The following is a 17,453-nucleotide window of genomic DNA, read 5'->3' as shown; positions in this document are numbered from 1 at the left end:
TTCCTCGTTTTTTCTATGATCCTGAAACAGTGTATAACACTTGTCGATTTTTAACTATTTATTATTGTTATATTTGTGCATCTTGAGAAGTTTTATTAAAATCCTTTACCATTATGCGTGATTCTATCCTTGTCTAAAAAGATTTTGTTCATAAATTAAAAAGGGTACATGTAAGTGGTAAATTAAGAACACATCACAACAAATGCATGTTTCTTGATCCAGTTACTTAACGAGTGCCTTTTATATTTAGCATTTACTAATTGATGATTACAATTTTTAAAAATCTATTGAATTCCAAGAATAGACATTTTGTTTGCGATAAAAATATAAGAAAAAAATTTAAGTTTTAAGACTGGACATAGAAATGTCTATATGTAGATTAAAGTGAGAGGAGACAGGTCTATTTATAAATTGTTTCGCTAGCTGTTGATATTATATGCAAAGGTAAAGGAATTTGTTTGGGAAAAGTCTTGTCGCATGAATAAATCACAACAATTAGCGTAAACAGTGATCATGACTGCTTTTAGTCCTGAGAGAAACACAAGAAATCCGGCATGCTTTTATACGATCCCTATTACAATTAATGCACTAATATTATCATCAAAACTAAAAAGAAGACAATACACACACACACACACACACACACACACACACACACACACACACACACACACACACACACACACATTACATCTATACCAGGTATGTTTCCGAATATTGAGCTCTTTCATAATCTTTCCAAAGTTAAAACAAACACATATAAAAACACAACGATCATCAGATCAAACAACCATAATTAAGGTCTTCCGTTTCCAACGGAAGACCTTACTATTATTCTGAAAAATTTTCAAATTTCTTATTATTTTTTTTTTTCTTCTAGACGCCAACTTTGATCCTTAATATCTCGCTCGTTTGTTCACCGATTGTTTTGAAATTTTCAGGACTGATAACATGCCGCGTGATGTTGTCGTTGCATATCTTAGTTGAGGAAAATCCCCATTCGGTTTTGAGTTATTCCCCTTTTAGTAAAATTTAACGACTTCTTTTGTCCAGGGGGGTTTAGCTATAACGATGACTGGCAGAGTCTCAAAGATGGGCTGGTTTGGAAGCTAATACATTGAATTTGTGCGAGATATATTTTATTTATTATTTAAATGCAAATAAAAGGGGTGGTATAGATGTTGAAACAAAGGCAAGAAAAAAATTCAAAAAAATTCGCGTATTTTCCGTGTTAGTTTCCTACCTGATAAAAATTTGTTATAACATGTATTTTAAAAGATCTTGGTCTTACCAAGACCTTTCATTCGGTATACAGAAAAAGGGGCTGGCCCCTATAATTAAGGAGTTAGATGCGTCAAAAGTTTCTTGTCAATAACTTGTAAAGGAATAAAAATTTCTAATGCATTATTGAAGCAAAGTTGTAAAGAAATTAATTTTGAATCCTTCCGTGGTATTCAATTTAATGTTTTCGTAATTTATAGCCAGTATTTGCAGAAACAATTGTTGTCAGTTCGGTCGATTTTTGTGGGGGTGCGCACGTTTAGGAGGTTATGAAAGGGCTTTTTGTAATGCACTAACTGATACATGCAGCGCGCAAAAATAATTCTACATAAAATTCCCAAATGTTTTTATTCATATGTACATATTCATTTCATAAAGATGAACGTCTTTGACCTTATTTTTGTTGTTTGTTTCATAACTGTGCCCCTTTCTATATTTAGATGCATTACGAGACTCAGGTAACCGATCGATAGAAGAGTCGCTAGCTGTATTCAGGCCGTCGCCTTGACGACAGTGCATATGCTTGTAGAGCTGGACGTACACATGTTTAACGCCCCGCTGTGTTACTGTAACAGAGACATTTTGAATTGTTTCAGTACTGGGAGATGTGTTAATTAAATGGTTCGAATGCATGGTAATTAAACTCAACTTTTCTACAGTACGTATACACGGCCGTCATATAAAGCACAATGTGTATTACTGACATGACAAATGTACGCTGGCAATTTAAACGAACGCGGGATTGCTCAAGATAGAACATTTCTTTTAAAGCAAAACAAAATACTGATATCCGATGGATATAATATTATCATCGTGGAGATGATTTTAAAAAGTGAACTTAATATTCGTATACGATAATATTTGAATCCAAAGCCGCTATTTTTAAGTAACGGTTATTAGGGATATTAATTATGACTTGCCCCGCGTTTCACGTTTTTTACTTGCAATGCATCTACATATCATGGAGTGAAATTTGAGTAACTGTTATCTATTCATAAATATGCCTTTCCCTTTGTACAAGACAATAATTCACTTCAGTTATAATTGCTTAATTATTTTATTAACTCTTACCCTCACCTTTGATTTAATTGACTCACTCATATTGAAGTTTTACTCTATGACATTTGTCACTCGTGCTTAAGTGCTAATTTCTATTGTTTTCAATTCTTATTTATATTGTGTTATACACCATTGTCGGGAGAGAGGAATTAGGGTTCGGATGAACTGTTCGGGTGTAGTTTTTGGATTCCCAGAAATCACCCATACCGACCTAAAGTTCAAATAAAGTGCTTTTTACCATCTAAAGCATTTTAGTTTTATTGTCGCCGGAAATATAGACACACCTTATTTTCCCCGGTGATATACAAACGAAAATACCAAACAACCTTCGGCAGCAATTTATAAATAATTTATTACATACTAGTACACAATATTAAAGAGATAATTAAATAAATTGTGCTTTATAATTGTACTCGCTATCTTCCGTATAAATAATGACATGGAAAAAATGTTGTTCAATGTTCATCAAAAACGATGTAGCCTTAGCAATCGAAAATAATTAACAAACTGTATATTGATAGAGTGACACATTAACAAACATTCAGACCCGCAATGTATTTTTTGCAAATTCTATAAAATGTAGACTCAATAAGTGAATTTTTCCGTTTGGGGTATTTTGAATCACATGTGTACGCGATGTGTACATGTACATATAGATTAATAGCCATATAGATAAACACTTTCAGTGTTGAATTTTTAAAAGATATTTTGTACATGCAAAGCAATCCAATGCAAGGGCTATTAAATTCGAACAATGTACATACGGTAGGGATCGAACTGATACTGGTTCTGCTTGTTCTACAAACAGCGAATGAAATGCGAAGTATTAGGGTGTTATTTTTAAACAAATAAGTATTGCTCTCTTAAAACCTTGCATTACTAAACAAAGTATTTCATCGGAAGCATTATTAGTTACCTTAGCTGCATATATGTAGCTCTCCGTCTGGAAAAATTAAGTACCATCCGAAATTTTGCATACAAGTGCTATACAGACTTGCAGCTAACATTGACTTAGAATTGCCGCTGTTCATAATTTCATTAAAAGACGCGCAGATTCAAGTGGTTATATGTCGTTTGATATGGGATTTATGATGTCTATTTATATTATTTTAATTAAGGACAGACGAAACGTTCCTCAATTTTATATAATTTTCCTTGATATTTCATTCCTCATTTATTAACATTTAAACCTGTTAATTCCAAAAAAATTAGAGTACATTACCAGGTTCGTTTTGGAGCTAGAATATTTCGAACTTCCCTTAAAATAGCACGCAAAATGCATTTGAATGCTTATAAGTAAAGTCATACTATATATTTTAATTTGAACACTTTATATTCAAACCAAAAAAATCATATTACATAAAAATTTAATTATGAAATAACAAAGTGGAAATCTTAATTCACATTGTGGAGATAGGAAAAAATGGAAGACACATGAAGGTCGCGTTTGACCTTAATATTATACAAGAAGCAATAGCTTTCCAAAAAGCTTGCCTGACTACCCAAATTTATTCAATGGAAGCATGCATGTATCAATTAGGCTATCTTATAAGAAATGAAATTTAATTTTCGCTGCGGATCATAAATTATTAAACTGAACGCGCAGAGTTTAGAAGCAATTTCAATCTTTTTCTTCGATCTAGTGCATGTACCTGTATATCACTGGAAATTAAATCATTTCATTATTTTAAATCATTTTAGGAATGTACATGTATCGAATAATCTCAAACAGCTAAATTGAAAATTGAGTTTGTTATATATTAGATGCAAAATCAAAGACATTTTGTTATTTCTAACCATATAGGAAAGGATATTCAAACACGTACATGTAGCATCGTTATTTGAAAGTGTGTGTGTGTGGGGGGGGGGGGGGGGGTTAGGTGGGCAGCTTCATCAAAAAAAAAATCTTGACAAGGAATTTATAAAAATGGGGAATTTTGAAAATCCTAATCCGTAGGTGGGAGGGGGTATTTTCATTTTAACTTCAATTTAATTCAATTAGAATTACTTTATTTTTTGGTTCCATTTATTACATGCTCCGACAAAAGTGAAAGATCCATGATATCTCTATTTATTATATGACCAGTTAAGAAAATAGAGTGGGTAAGACCATCTACACATCATGTGCTCTGGCCTAACTTGGACTCGCCCACTAATCGGCGAGCCAAAATTATGAATGAGACGTATTATGGCGCGAAGTCTTTCTTTACCATTCACGCAACAGCTGAGATCTCAGATAGATCCATCGGCATAGATCCACTGAGAGGGTGTCAACTAATAACTACATATATTATACTTTGGATTGAATGTTTTAGAAGAAATCTATCGAATTAACATACACACTTAATTGACTAGCAATTGCTAGATGTACATTTACATTTGTACACGCGAGTGAAACCCTTTTCCAGATGAATGAAATCGCCCAATTGATCGAAAATCGGGTCACACGTACCCCACTTCGGCGAATTACTTGTACGTAGCCCCTCCAGTAAATATTCCAATTATATGAATTTATATATATTTGTTTTAATTAATCCAAACTGATGATTCTTTGTTAATGATGATAATCCAACACCAACTATTACTTACATTGTACTACTTAGACAATGTGTATCATCTTGTTGCGATGACACCTCCCTCTTCTTTTTTTTTTTTGACCTTTCAAATATGGCAATCTATTTTTAAATCAGGATTACACACGTGCAATGTGAAATGCCCTTTTAATTGAACACTCTTGCTCATTGTGCTTATTACATCCCATATAACGTTTTCATCAATTATGAATATAAATGTTGACACATTAAAGATGCATCCTCAGGCAATTATTGATTCAAGCTTGTGGGTGCCCCTCCCCCACTTTTTCTCACAGCAACTAATTTTTTTAAAATTTACTTATAAAAAATTGAATTATCAAGGATGTAAAAAATTTATATAAAAATAAGGAAATTAGGATTGAAATTGAAGTTATATACATACCACGCCAGACCCCCCCCCCCCCGGATTAGGATTTTTTTTTTTTTTTTTGCTTGTCAAGATTTTTTGGATGAGTCTGCCCCCCCCCCCCCACTTTCAAAAAGGATGCTACGTGCCTGCATAAAGATAACAACATTCAAGGGCCTTCCGTCATTTTCAAGCCATGATAAACATGATAAAAAGGACTCTCAAAATAAGAAAATAGACGCAAAGTAAACTGCATTCATGGCATATGTTCACATTGTATGATGTGTCTCAAAATTCCTATTTTGGACTCGTCCACTATAACTACGAAAAATTAATGAATGAGACATTCTGATTCTGGCGCGGAGTCTTGTAAATGAAATTTCCATTGATCTGAATGGATTTTTCCGTGAGGGTCGGGGTACTAGGTATAAAAACAAATTTAATCGTTCAAAGTTTTGAATTGTTAACAACGATATATCAGATCGAATGTTTTAGAACGATTTATAAATCCAAAATACAGTCATTTTTAATCTGTTGACGCGTGAGCATATGTATTAAGTAGGCGGGCATCCCTACACTCTATTAATTGAAGACAAATGAAATCGCGTCCAGCAGAACTCCCTGGCATTTTAGTGTTTGTTATTATAAATTTATGATTTTGTTTGTTAATAACAATTCAACATCAATTATTAATTAACAATGTACACTCTAGTACGCTTATACACAATTTTGTTGCGATGACCCCCCCCCCTCCCCGGACATTATACCTATTTTTAAATCAGGATTACACACGTGCTTGCATGTGCAGAAGACAATCTGGAACTTAACTGATAAAATTGTGACCGCGTAGTTTTTACGGTGCTATGGTATTCTTCTGAAATCTGCATCGGTCGTGTGCAGTACAAACCGGGTGAGGGAATGTTGGCGTAAAAGAAACAAGTTATAAGGTTAAGGCGCGCTGTGGGCCGTAAGTTAAAAACGAAGGTTATGTATGCCGTATTCCCAAGGGTCCACCAATATGCAATTCCAGAGAAGTAAAACCAAGTGATGAAGGATTCCGTATTTATTATCAATCGAATTTTAAAGATGAACAATAACAAACAAATAAGCGACACAGACGGAAGTGGCCGGTAATGTGTCAGGCCTCCGAACTGAAGATTGACAAATACAATTCAGTATATATAAGAATCTAAACAATGAGTAAAAGTGACAATTTGATGACATCAAATGAATTGAGTGAAAGATTCACAGGTATTAGGTAATATGATTAACTCAATGAGTCTTTGATGGCCAGGCCATGAAAGGCATATAATTACGCAATGTTGTTTCAAGAGATTAGCAGTTCTTGGGAGAAACATCTGTCTGATTTGTAATAACAATTAAATAAAGAGTCTGCCAAGTGTCAATTGCTGATTCACTTTGTAAACATTAAATTCTAAGAATATATGACAAAATAAATGTTGTATTTGAAAAGTGAAGTCCGAAATACAGATAATTATAGAACAGTCAATTTTGCACTGTGATAAATATATCATCTCTTTGGAAATTTATTTCTCCGTAAGCAAATACGTGTAGTAACTGATACATGCAATTGTGAAAACCATAGAGGAATGCATGATCTGCGCATAATAACTAACTGCTTGATGCAATATTTCTTTTTTCCAACATGTTTTAAGTCAATGATAATATGAAAATATATGCTTGACTTCATATCGGAAATTACTCATTTTCTTTATTCCCCTTTTCAATAAACAAAACAAACCAACAGACCAAATTGATCCAGATAAATATAATTATCAAAAATAAACCTAAAAAACAAAGTACACTTTCATCCTTCACCCACAATATTGCCTTTTCGATATTTGTCATCGTGGTAGATCCGTGTAACAATCTATTAAGTAGGTGCTTGCACGACATAGAACCGGCCCTTGCTGATCAACGTTTTCATTAACACATATAAAGGAAAAAAAAATATTTAGATTTTTTCTTGGATTTATTTTGATGTAAATAAAAAAGAGAAGAAATTAGTTCTATAATATATATGCGATGTAAATCTTTTTTCCACGCAATATTTCGTATAAAACAACGAAGAGTAGTATCTTGAAACTTCATTCAAAATTTGATTAGACCTTTAAATTGTAAAATGCTAACATTGAAAATTGTGCCCGATTTCTTTTTTTTAAAAATAAAACTTTATTAAAAAAACTGATTCTTTGAGACAAAATAAATTGACATAATCAGTTTGACATTCTCTAAGTGCAGTTCTGTAGCTCTTAGTCTGAAAAAGAATCGGATGGACGACCTAGGACCCAGATCGTCCATCCAAATTTCTTGAATATTGCCATTTCTTTCGTACGCGGACGCATGTTGGCCGAATACTCACCGAGACTAAATGGTTCGTATTTTAAGTTTTAACTGCGTTTAAAGGTAACATTGGAATTCCGATAATTTTGAAAATGATTAATTAAATAAAAATGGTTAAAATTACCGTTAAATTACCGGCATCGGCCTTCCCCATGCGCGAATCTAGAAGAGTAGGGTGAGGGTTCAAGACCCCACCCCAACCCCCGCAAAATTTCTTTCCATTACATGTACAATATAAAATTACAAAAATATGCCTCGGACATCCCCAGGCAAACTCAAAATCTCCGCATACATTCTAAAAGATTCATTGGCCCTTGCTTTCGATAAAAAATGCGAGTAAAATGTTTGGTCTTTTTACGTTCATACCGGGCATACCCACTGTGTGATTATAATCGTCGTCCATATTCTGTGTATATTGAGTCAATTATGATGATTCGATAAGTTTCTCAAAATAAAATGCACATGCAAAAAAACAACATGCGGCGAATCAAACTTCAGACAACTTTTAAAGATCTGTATTTGCTTATATACATGTACTTTGTTTCTTTTACACAGTGTTTATACATCTAATATTGCACCATGGTCAGGTATCAATTTTTATATTACGTCACAAGTATGACGCAGCTACGACGGAAGACCTAATCGTTGCTTGCAACGAGCTCGTCTCTAGTTACTAGTATCATTTGTGTTTCTTGGCACCGTTTCTTTCTTTCTATGTATTTAATCATTTAAACCTAAAAATCGAGATTTTTCGACAAATATAGCTATTTCTTCCAAATACAAAAATCTTTGATATGAATTTAGTATACTCATTAAAGAAATTAGGACACCGAATGACATGGTTAACTGTGGCTTCAGACTTCTACATAACAATAAATATGTATTAAGGTATTCGATGTATAACGACCACATTTTGTACCTAATAAATGAATGGTCCGATTTGCTTAATCATGATATCATTTTGAAGGTGTTATCAAATAAAAATACTCCACCAAAGGAATTTTCAAAATTTTAATTATGGTCCAACTAATTACACCTTGAATTTTGCATTGAAGTCTATGGGTAACGTATGTTTTATTAAGATGTTGTAAAAAGTAACTTATAATTCGTAAAACTCTCTTGGTTAATACATGCATAAACTTTCTTTTTATCAAAATATGAAATAAAATGAATCATTTACCGCAGATATTTTGACAAAATTAAAATTTTTCTTTTTCCATCAAGGGGAGATAACTCTTTAAAAACTTTTAAGGTGCAAAATAACCGGCTTCTTACATGTTGTCTGTCATGTAAATTTGTTTCATTTCACTTTCATAGTTATCTAGCAATAAATATTAAGCTATTTTAAAATGATCAAAATTGTTCAATATCCCTTCATTATACATTGAATACCTTAAAATGGAAATAACTTGGGGACTTTTTTATCCCGGGGATGATAGCATAATCGTTGATGCATAATTACAACGGTTTTCTCAGTGCTTTTGTCGTGTAATTTAAGATTATCTGACACGCATGTATGTTTCAATTAACAGAGAAACAAAACCTTGTCAGTGCAATGATTTTTCTTAATTTTTACAATATTTATGGATATTTGTTAAAATAATAGTTTAGCAGCTATCGCTAAAGCTATCACTTGCTAAGTTCAACACTAAATCGTGACACATACTGCTGCACTTCCAAGGATGCATTCAAATTTCTTGGCAGTAAGATTTAATATATAGTAAACTTTACTACAGTTGACAACACATTAACTCATTTTTTTCTATAATCATATCTCTTTTTAGAAAATGCGACATGGAAAACTTAGAAGTGACATATTTTATTAGAAAATTTCATAACGATTTAAATCTCACAATGCAAATGAATATGACCCAACGTATAACATTTAACAAATGCTAATCAATTCATTATGGAATGTAGCTAATACCATCTGTGATTACAGAATTCATCAAGCTCATTGTAGTTGCGCCGAGAGCCAAATGCTATGTCAAAAATTCACATTGTGTTAAGAACATAGCTCGGAGAATTTTTCATAATTGAATTACAATTATTATTGATTTTTTTTTTCACACAATTTTGAATGATATCAAACACTTTTTATTTTTCTCTTTCATTTCCAATTGTTATACTGCGTGCCTGAACATCTGAAAATAATAAATAATTGGTTGTTTCTAATCAGTCTATTTGAAGAATGCAAGCAGTTTATCTATGTATAATGAGTATGGTCCTGTGGTAAAATTAACACTTTAAAGATGCTTTTAGCATGATTTATCTTTTTAAAAAAATTCAAAGTTTGCTTTTATCAAAATTCAATCCATCATTCACTTACTCATTTGGCCAAATTGTACAGAAGGCGTTAAATTCAGCCTTGGTAAACACTTGCGATAGCTCTGTTATATTTTCATCTCCGATTTTTTTCTCGACATCCATTCGTATAGCAGCCTCTGCTTCCGGTGGACTACCAATCATATGTATCATCACTATAATATCCGCAATCCTTTGTTCATTGCTGTCCAGAGCTGGAGTGGAAGTGTTTTCGACGGACACAGTAGTCTGGGTAGCAGTGCTCACAACAGACATAGTTATTACATAATTGCTCAGGACATACGAAGATAAAAGAAAACTGCAAATTGAAACCGGCATCATTTTGACAATGTGGCTGTCAAAAATCTCAAAATGTCGGGTGAAGCTGGAAATATACATGTACAACATTGTGTTAACTGTAATAGAATTTTTTTTTTGCAATTGTTCGTTTTAATTTACGTTGGTAATAAAGAATAAATAATACATACCTAGTATGTTTCAACACTAGCAAAGGACATGTAACTACATAGGCAGTCAATTGCTCCTCTATAAAGGTCGAGACTTGGAAATCGATGACTTAAGGCGTGTGTATGTTGTGAAATGCAAATTAACTCTGATGATGAATGTCTGTCAACGGTTACCGGTGCACGAAGCGTTACCTTCGCGTATAATTAAATCGTTGTCTTAAACCTGTCCAACAGAAACTTTAAATACCACTGCAGATTATATAATGACCATAAACGTTCATATGGTATAAAAGGACATTCTAAGCAAGGAACGCAAGCAAATAACCAGTGATATTTAGTGTCATTACGTTTGGTCTGCATAAAATCCTTTCGTTTAAACCACTGATTTATGTGGTTCTTGCCTTTATTTTGTTATAGATTTAATTGATTACAGTATGCTTGCGTAAATACACAATACTTATATACAGTTCATACATACTTTTCAATTTATTTTTTAAATAGTTTTTGTTGCATTCTCATGACGCACAATAATATGCAATGAAATGAAACACAGTGGGGTTTTATTAGTATTACTGTAATAAGATCAAAGGTTAAAGGTTACAGAATTCACAATCAAAATCCTTCAATGTGTTTATATAGTAAAGAAAAATGAGATCTGTATCTTTCCTATAACTCTTTGACAATCTTTTTTTCTGAAATATGAAACACACAGGTCTAAAATTAGATGTAAATCGTTTGTTTACATAAATTTTTAACTTAAAATCGAATTACATTTCATAAAATAACTTTTTTCCCTGCTTCATTCTTATAAATAAATAACGGCAAAAACTCTCTGAGATAATGTAATAAAACAACAATGAATATTTAACTTTAAAAAAAATAGTGCTGAAAGAAACTGTAGCTTTAATATATATGGCGGAAGAACCCATCTTTGACACTTTTTGTATATAGGAATTGATAGTTTTATTGTCTTATAATGTTTTTTTTTAATTCTAGTCACAGTACTATGTTATTTATCTATGTGTTATATGAACAAGTTTGTTTCTATGGTGAAAATTACTGTGTTTTTAAGTAATTGTAGTTTACATTGTGGCATTTTATGTCGTTTTTTGTACTTTGTCATATATTATGATATTAATTCTGACTGACGTTTTTCATACTGTTGGATCATAATTACTCACTTAATTGTCTACGGATTTTCCGTTTTCCCAAATACAACAAAAAGGACACGGCGGGTGTGACGTGTCAGTATCTCCTCAATGGCACCTGTTCCTACTTTCATGTTGTAAGTTTTGAATTTACTGGGTGGGTGTAAATACAAAATTTACAAGTTGTTATGTTGTAAATTTTGTATTTACATCCACCCAGTAAATTTAAAATTTACAACATGACACTGCCTCTATTATTGTTAGAGGTCCGTATTTGCTCTGCTCCTGTATTGTCTTTTTCCTTTGGACTTTTGATTTTGAAATTTGTTCGTTATCACCAAATGTCATTCAATCAATGACTATGTTTATTCCTTAATCGATGTCTTGAGTTGTATCGTGTCAAACTGAGCACCGCCATATCACTTATCCATAAAACGAAAATTGTGATTCGTGTGGTTCTGAACAAAATTTGAAGAATGGACCCAGATAATTTAAGACCATTCAATTATCCAAGTGATGGATATATAGCTACGACTGAAAGAAAGAGGATCACATTGTCATTGGAAAATCTATACTGGGGATGTTTTTCAGAGGAGGGAAAGTTGAGCTTGGTTGATTTTTCTTTAGGGGAGAAATCTATGTCACGCTAACCATTACTGGAAAAGGGGTATGCCCATGTAGGAGACTCCATGGGGCGGTGAGTATGCTTAAGCATCAGACAACTTTTATGATTAGATATGTACGTGTTATCAATTTGGCAGCTGTAGGAAGCATATAGAATTTATTTATACTACATGTATCTGAGTTCCATGCAATACCGGTAGAAAGCATTGAAATAACCAAGGGTCGTAGCTACGTTACATCAATTTTAAAAAGTTCTTTTATATTTGCACTTTATATATATATATATATATATATATATATATATATATATATATATATATATATATATATATATATATATATATATATTCAATTTCATAATAGTAGTAGCGAATCGCGTTTTGTGGTTTATACACAGTATGCTTGCAAATCAATATAAAGAAAACATTTATTTTATCATTAAGTATATGACAAATACAATCATCATAGCCGAGAAGAGTGAGACCGTAAATCATAAGACTAGTACTAGAATTGCAGTTCGAAAGTACATATTTCTCTGCTTTTGTAATGTTACAGAGCATTATCTTACTGACGGGGTTTTCGTCTTACATATTTTTGCTAACACATTAATGTAGATTATGCAGTCATTTTTAATCACTGGCATTATGGTCAATGCCAGAAAGGGCGAAATATTTTGGTGGAGATGTCATAATTATTTTTTTTTTCATTATTTTAATGACACTCTGAAACTTATACGATTATACCAAAGGTTAGAAATTCATTAGGATATAAATATGCAATGCCATCTGTCGCTGTAGTCAATTTTCAGCACATGGCAATAGTGCTTAAATGTCATATATATTTTGTCAATAAGTGTCTCCCTCCCCCTTGCGCTAAAATTACGGGATTTTTTTTCTTCAAATTTTCTCAAATAAATTTTCTCCAATTTATTTTACATATCAGTCAAAAGTAAAACAAACAGTGTTGTTTTTTTCCGTCCTTCCCAATGACTATACTATGTGCCTGTACATCTGAAATAAATGATAAACGACTGTGTCTAATCATCGAAGTGGAAAAAAATGTAAACAGTTGTATGAAAATAGTCAAATGTAATAAAATAGCCTTATATTACCATTGTTTAAAGAAAAGTTAAATATATTCTTCTGCAAAAAAAAGGCTAAATTTTGATTCAATCATAACATGACTTACCCTCCTGGGTTGAATGAGCAGAAACGATCGTATTCGGCCTTCGTAAATACTTGTGAAAGATCCGTCAGGTTGCTCTCCCTGACCTTCTTGTCGACATATATACGTATATCAGCGATTTTACTTTCTGGTTGCCCAATGCTCAAAATGGCGACTATGGCCTCAATGAGCTTCGTTCTGTTTCCATCTGGAGCTTTAGTAGTAGTGCTTACCACAGGCAACGGTGTTACACTTGCAGATTTGCACAGGAAGTATGATGATAAAAGAAAAATATAAACCGAGCCCGACATCGTCATGACACGAATCTAATAAAAAAACCAAATAACGCAGTAGCCAAAAAAAATTGTTAAGATCTGCCCTTACCAAAGTAAAATTATTGCTGCAACAATGCCGCAATATTGCGGGAATATTGCAGCAACACATTTTTGTTACCAGAAACCAGATTTTGAGACTAGTGAAATGTTGCCGCTAGCTGCAACAACTTCTGGTAACATTTTGGCAATACTGCTGGAGTGTTGCCGCTAGCGGCAATAACTTCTGGCAACATTCTGGCAATACTATTAGAGTTATTTCTGTAAAAAATTATATTAACATGCACCTAGAATATTGCCACTAGCTGCAACAACTTCTGGTAATATTCTGGCTACACTCAGTATCATACTGCCAGAAATAATTTTCTGGTAACATCTACATGTATTTGATCATTTAAATCATGAACTAATATACATAATATATATAATTCGATCTGGCAATACTGCTTTAGGCATCATATTTGATTTCTGCTTTAAATTATAATTTAAGGAGAAGCCGAGCAGTGGAGAGGGGTTAAAAAATTGTCAATTATTTAGATATGATTTCAGTTATAACACCTCAAAATTTGCCAGAAGTTTACCACAAACTTTTCTTTTTCCTCTGATTTATTATGCTTACCGAGCTTGCAAAAGCTTTAGCAAAATTTAGACTTATAAAATTTTACACATTCAGCACAAGTCTAAAACTGTCAATTATAATTGCATGAATATTGCTTTTGTATACATATTTTTCCCCCAAAAAAAATATAAGTCGAAAAAATTAAATCTAATAAATATTTTATGATTAAAGTCTTATTCTAAGAAAGTCTCAATGATATTCCCTTTAATGGCATATAACTGTTATGCATGGTTACGATGTTTCACTTTAAAGGACTGTTTGAATCAACCCCCAACCCCCCCAACTCATGTTTTACGTGAAATACCGACCTGTCTGTTCTTTTGTAAAGGTATATTCTTTTTTATTAAGTTAAAATATCAGTCTACTTAGATTTGAGTATCTAAACTGCTCGATGCATGTTGAATTAAAAATTTTCGTATGCTGTTTGTTTCCACTTTTATTTTCGTTTCAATGTTAAGTTACGCGCGCGCTGATTGGTCGATCAAATCGCTAGCCGCCAATTTTCACATTCGAAGCTGCCATGTTGTCTTCCATCGAGCCTCCTGACAGTGATCAGTGGAGATGGTGAAATGAATGAAATACGGGAATTATCTGTAAACAAGGTTAAAAAATACACTGTCAATGGAGTGTTTATCTGTGAAAAAAAATCAACGGCTGAACTGAGGACGAATCTGAGTGAACGAATCGAGTGTTGACATCCCCTGCACCATGAGCACGTTTTTGAAAAAGTAAGTTTAGCAATAAAAATATATTCATTGAATGGCAGTTTAAACATGTTTGTTATAAGAATATAAACCGAAAGACTGCGATCTACCATTATACCAATGGGTTTAACACTTAAGAACCATGTGCGGATCTAGAATTTTAATTCTGGGGGGGGGGGCGGTTCGACGGTTATTTGAGGGGGTCCGAGGCATATTTTTGGTAATTTTATATTGTAATTTTAAAAAAATTGAAGGGGAAGGGGGTCTGAACCCCCCTGATTCCCCTTGAAACTGCTTAAAATCTGATAACAAATGCCAACGTGCTTATATGAAATCCATTTTTCTTCCCAGTAGGTCTGCCCTGGGTTTCACAGACCTGAAGAAAACCTAAAAAAGCTGTCACCTTACTGATTAAATGAATGGTGGAACTGGCAACCAAAAAAGAATGATGACGTAATTTGTTTAAGATTATGGAGAGGAACATATACACAACAGTGCTGAATTCCAATGTGGATATTGTTGTGATATTCTGATAGCTGTTTTTGTAATTGTTTATGTGTGAAATCAGAATGCCCACGAAGCTGTCAAAAAAAGGACATTTGGAATGCCTAGGACAATTGCCTTGATCAGTCGTAATACAGCAAGTGGTTGTGCAGGACTTGTGAACTATATGGTATGAGCTCTGCTTACGGTAAACAGTGAACTTTTGTCCATATCTGTCTGTGCGCGTTGTGTCAATCCGTCTGTGCGCGTTGTGTCAATCAAACTACAATACATGTTATTCTGCAGCAATAAATTGTCACTGATTGGCCGAGTACTTTTAGTCAAGTTTCATCATGATTTGTTCATTTAGTCAAGTTTCATCATGATTTGTTCATCATATTTGTGTTTATTGTATTTATGTGTTAAATTTAAAGATTATTAATTTTAACTGGTGTCCTTTATAAGCATGTTGAAATTCCAGTTTCAGGTCTCTAACATTATACATCATATTTTTAATTCAATACTTATTTTGTGCATGTTACATTGAATAATATAATTTTTTTACTTCTGTAATATTGTGTATACACAAACTGTTTTTTATTTTTTATTTTTGAAAGTCTTAATTTAATGTAATGCGAAATGTTAGTCTTGTTGTAACCTTTTTGCATCTTTAAAAAAATAAAACTGTAATGGCAATTAAAGATTTTTTTTTCATTTTGGTTGTAGATTAATATAATATACATGACTGCTTAAAATTACTGTATACATTTATTATTTATAAATATTGCATATATTGTACCATTGATGCCAGAGCACAGAAAATGCATTGAACCAATATTTCTGCAATGTCATTTTTCTTGTGCAAATGTATTGCCAGAAAGGTGTTGCAGCAACAATGTGTTGCAGCAAAACTTTTGCGGCAACATCTTTCTGGCAATATTGCCGCAATCTCATTTGCATACGAAAAACGCTACTGCAGCAATATTGCCGCAATGTATTGCCAGAAAGGTGTTGTTGCAACAATATGTTGCAGCAAAACTTTTGCGGCAATATCTTTCTGGCAATATTGCCGCAATCTCATTTGCATACGAAAAACGCTACTACAGCAACATTGCCGCAATGTATTGCCAGAAAGGTGTTGTCGCAACAATATGTTGCAGCAAAACTTTTGCGGCAACATAGTTCTGGCAATATTGCCGCAATCTCATTTGCATACGAAAAACGCTACTGCAGCAACATTGCCGCAATGTATTGCCAGAATGTTGCTGCAGTATTGCTGCAATAATGCCAGAATGTGTTGCCAGAAGGTCAATATTTTGGTAAGGGTGATAATTTTGTCCCAATAATTTAACAAACTGTGATAGAGATGGCATTTGCATTTCCAAAGATTAAACATACCTAGTGTGATTTTTGTTCCCTGTAACAGTGATTACTTGTACATATCGGCAGTGCAAATCTCCCTTTGAAACGACGAGGCTAGGAATCGATGACTAAAGGTGTATGTGTGTGTGTTGTTAAATGCAAATTATCTCTGATGATGAATGTCTTTCACCATCTACTGGTGCACGAAGTTTTACGAATGTGAATATACGTTTACGATGAAAAAATCTTGACTTGAAACGACCTCACAGAAAAAAAAACTTATCAATTTAAAAGCTATGTAACGACGACGAGTTTTTATTCATATAATGTATGCAACTTTGTACACACTATATGTATACATTAAGTAAAGAACAGGTAAATAATCGCATCATTTGTTTAAAAGTTCTGTCAAGATATGTCAAAGTATAGTATTACTTGTTGCAGATGATACTATGCTATATTTATAAATTATATAATGTTTATTATATTTATGCGCATACAAATATAGATATAGGTTTTTTATTGCAAATGTTTTTCATAAAACAGATAATATAAGGTTTGAAGTAATTAAGCACAGCATTGTTAAATGCCTTTAAGTTACA

At 32.9% G+C, this 17,453-nt stretch overlaps 3 long non-coding RNA genes across 3 annotated transcripts; 1 reads left to right on the top strand and 2 right to left on the bottom strand.

Moving 5' to 3' along the window:
• Positions 1–9,635: 9,635 nt before the first annotated feature.
• LOC109620961 (uncharacterized) lies at positions 9,636–10,907 on the bottom strand. The gene is made up of 3 exons (XR_004597891.2): positions 10,437–10,907; positions 9,974–10,333; positions 9,636–9,788 (listed from the first exon to the last, which is right to left on the bottom strand). It is a non-coding gene; the product is annotated as an uncharacterized lncRNA (long non-coding RNA).
• Positions 10,908–12,602: 1,695 nt separating this feature from the next.
• Positions 12,603–17,073, bottom strand: LOC117684034 (uncharacterized). The gene is made up of 3 exons (XR_004597885.2): positions 16,888–17,073; positions 13,376–13,677; positions 12,603–13,197 (listed from the first exon to the last, which is right to left on the bottom strand). It is a non-coding gene; the product is annotated as an uncharacterized lncRNA (long non-coding RNA).
• Positions 14,592–15,554, top strand: LOC136275542 (uncharacterized). Its single transcript, XR_010714123.1, has 2 exons — positions 14,592–15,030; positions 15,358–15,554. It is a non-coding gene; the product is annotated as an uncharacterized lncRNA (long non-coding RNA).
• Positions 17,074–17,453: the final 380 nt, after the last annotated feature.

This window comes from Magallana gigas, chromosome 5 (assembly GCF_963853765.1).
Source record: "Magallana gigas chromosome 5, xbMagGiga1.1, whole genome shotgun sequence".
Taxonomy (NCBI): Eukaryota; Metazoa; Mollusca; class Bivalvia; order Ostreida; family Ostreidae; genus Magallana; species Magallana gigas.
Note: the sequence above shows the minus strand (reverse complement) of the source record. Positions and strands in the feature narration are given on the sequence as shown.